Raw genomic sequence first — 3,153 nt, 5'->3', positions numbered from 1 at the left:
ACGGTTTCTATATAAAAGTAACCTCAGCATGTATGCGGCAGTAAAACTAAGAAATTTTTCACTATAAATGTATAAAGGGCTTCACTCCTAAAATGTTGTTCTATCCTATTGTACATCTTACGTTTTGAACTTGAGATATGCTATGATATGATATTGATATTTATTAGTAAAATATTAATTAAACTTAAAACTGCATTGAACCCGGCTTTGGTACTTTTTTAACTGTACTGTACTTGTTCCAGTCTTTTGTACTAAACTTTATGTATCAATCTACTAAGCTGTACTGTACAGTGTACCTGTTACTGCACTATTATTTGAATACAAAAGTTTAGCATCTGCAGTACTATACTTAATGTACTGTACAATATACGAACTTATTGTACTAGTAACTGTACTACACAGTGTACCAGTCTTCTGTACTATGAAATGTACTAAATAGTATACCAATCCACTGTTCTATATACTGTAATGAACAGAGTACCAATCTTCTGTACTATACACTTTACTAAATAGTATACCAGTTTAATGTTCTATAAACTGTTATGAACAGAGTACCAATCTTCTGTACTATACACTGTACTAAATAGTAAACCAGTATACTGTTCTCTAAACTGTAATGAACAGAGTACCAATCTTCTGTACTATACACTGTACTAAATAGTATACCAGTTTACTGTTCTATAAACTGTTATAAACAGAGTACCAATCTTCTGTACTATACACTTTACTAAATAGTATAACAGTATACTATTCTCTAAACTGTTATGAACAGAGTACCAATCTTCTGTACTATAAACTGTACTAAATAGTATACCAGTCTTTTGTTCTATATACTGTAATGAACAGAGTACCAATCTTCTGTACTATACACTGTACTAAATAGTATACTAGTATACTGTTCTCTAAACTGTTATGAATCTTTTGTACTATGCACTATACTAAAAAGTGAACCAGTCTTCTGAACTAAAAATCATACTTTACACGTACAAGTTTCTGTACTGTAGACTGTACTGTAAAGCATGTCAGTATATTATACTATAAACTGTAATGTACGTGTACCAGTCTATTGTACTATAAACATGACATGTACAAGTATATTGTATTAAAAACTGACTGTTATTTACTGTGATGTAAATGTATCAGTCTACTGTACTATACTGTGATGTAAATGTATCAGCCTACTGTACTATACTGTGATGTAAATGTATCAGTCTACTGTACTTTAAAGTGAACCAGGTTACTGCGTTTTATTTAAAGTATATGTCATCTCGGTGGAATAAGTTTTTGATGGAAAAATATAACTAATTTAACTTAATTTAAGAAAAGGAGAAAATACAAGAGATTTTCATCTTTATGTGACAGGTTAAAAATAGGTAGATTAGATTCGAGGAGAAGGTAGGGAGACATCTTGTATATTCAACAGATATACAAAACATTTTTATACATTTCGGAAATTCCGAATGGTGGTGGGTGAATGTTTATGACATGTTCTTTCAGTGTTTATTTCTCATTCAAGTATTCTGCATTGGAAGCTAGGGAGATATAGGGATAAGAGAAACCAGGGACAGTAGTAATGTATTGAATGTCAAGGAACTGAAACTGTGTTGAGTATAAAGGAACAATTAATTAATGTATTGAACATCAAGGAACTGTTTTTTTTATCGAATATCAAGGAACCGTAAATTTACTGAATATCAGGCATAGGATAACGTATTGAATATCAAGGAACAGTAAATGTATTGAATATCAAGGAACAATTAATGTATTGGATATCAAAGAACAGTTAATGTATTGAACACGGCCCGCTTATAGATATGATTCTATCTATCTATCTACACTGAACTCGGCCACAGTACAAATTTTATTTTGGTAATTTTTTCCATGGGCCTACCAGCTGATATAGCAAACCGGACCCTAGATTTGTTGTGTTTATTTTAGGGGCATATTTATGTTTTTTTTAATGTTTCTTTTATACAATTCTTTATTTTTTTTTATTCAAAATAGATTTTTTTTTGTTTACAAAGAATTAATATCTGAAGGAAAGTTCAGGGTCCATAGAGTAGGAAAGTTGTACAGCTGTTTTGATAAACAGTGGGCCCTGTGATGTATGAACATGAGGTACTGCAGTGTAATATCAAGTGAAAATAATAGTACTTGTCAAGATAAATTCTTTTTTTCGTTCCCGAAAAAAGACCTAAGAGTAGTATGGTTTACAAGCCAACCTTCCTCCTGGAATCCGAAAAAATGGAGTGTGATATGCTCAGACCATTTTTCTCCTGATGACCTTAATATGGTTTCTAAAAGACTACGACCTGGAGCCATACCATCCTCTAACCCCCAGTCATCAGCAATTCAAGGTAATATGTGATTCAATTTTTGTTTTAAAAAGTTCGATAAATGTTTGAATATCACGGAACACTTAATGTACTGAATATCAGGGATAGGATAATGTATTTAATATCAAGGAACAGTTAATGCATTGAATATAAAGGATAGGCTAATTGAATATCAAGGAATAGTAAATGTACTGAATATCAAGGATAGGATAATGTATTTAATATCAAGGAACAGTTAATGTATTGAATATAAAGGAACAGTTAATGTACTGAATATAAAGGATAGGCTAATTGAATATCAAGGAACAGTAAATGTTCTAAATATCAAGGAAAAGTTAATGTACTGAATATTAGGGATAGGATAATGTACTGAATATCAAGGAACAGTAAATGTACTGAATATTAGGGATAGGATAATGTATTGAATATCAAGATACGGTAATATCAAGGAGCAGTAAATGTACTGAATAACAGGGACAGGCCAATGTACTGAATACTAGGGATAAGATAATGTAAATCAAGTGAAAAAAGTAGCTCAAATTGAAATCCTAAGATCTTCGAATTGAAATGGAAAATATAAAGGCAAATGTTTGTTGATCATTTTATTTTGATAAAAGATTGTAAGTTTTCTTGAACTGTTGGAAATTTGACTGAAAAATGGGATGAAATTTAGAATTTGTAAAGTTTGACAAACTATTTATAAAATTGATAAGCTCTCACGAGATCTCTCTCTCTCTTTCTCTCTGTCGAACCTATGGAAAGTTTCTTTTTTCGGAACCATTTAACCCTAAATAGATGAAACTCCCGGTTGGGTGGG

The sequence above is a fragment of the Eurytemora carolleeae genome, unplaced genomic scaffold (assembly GCF_000591075.1).
Source record: "Eurytemora carolleeae unplaced genomic scaffold, Eaff_2.0 scaffold224, whole genome shotgun sequence".
Taxonomy (NCBI): Eukaryota; Metazoa; Arthropoda; class Copepoda; order Calanoida; family Temoridae; genus Eurytemora; species Eurytemora carolleeae.
This window is presented reverse-complemented; position numbering follows the sequence as displayed.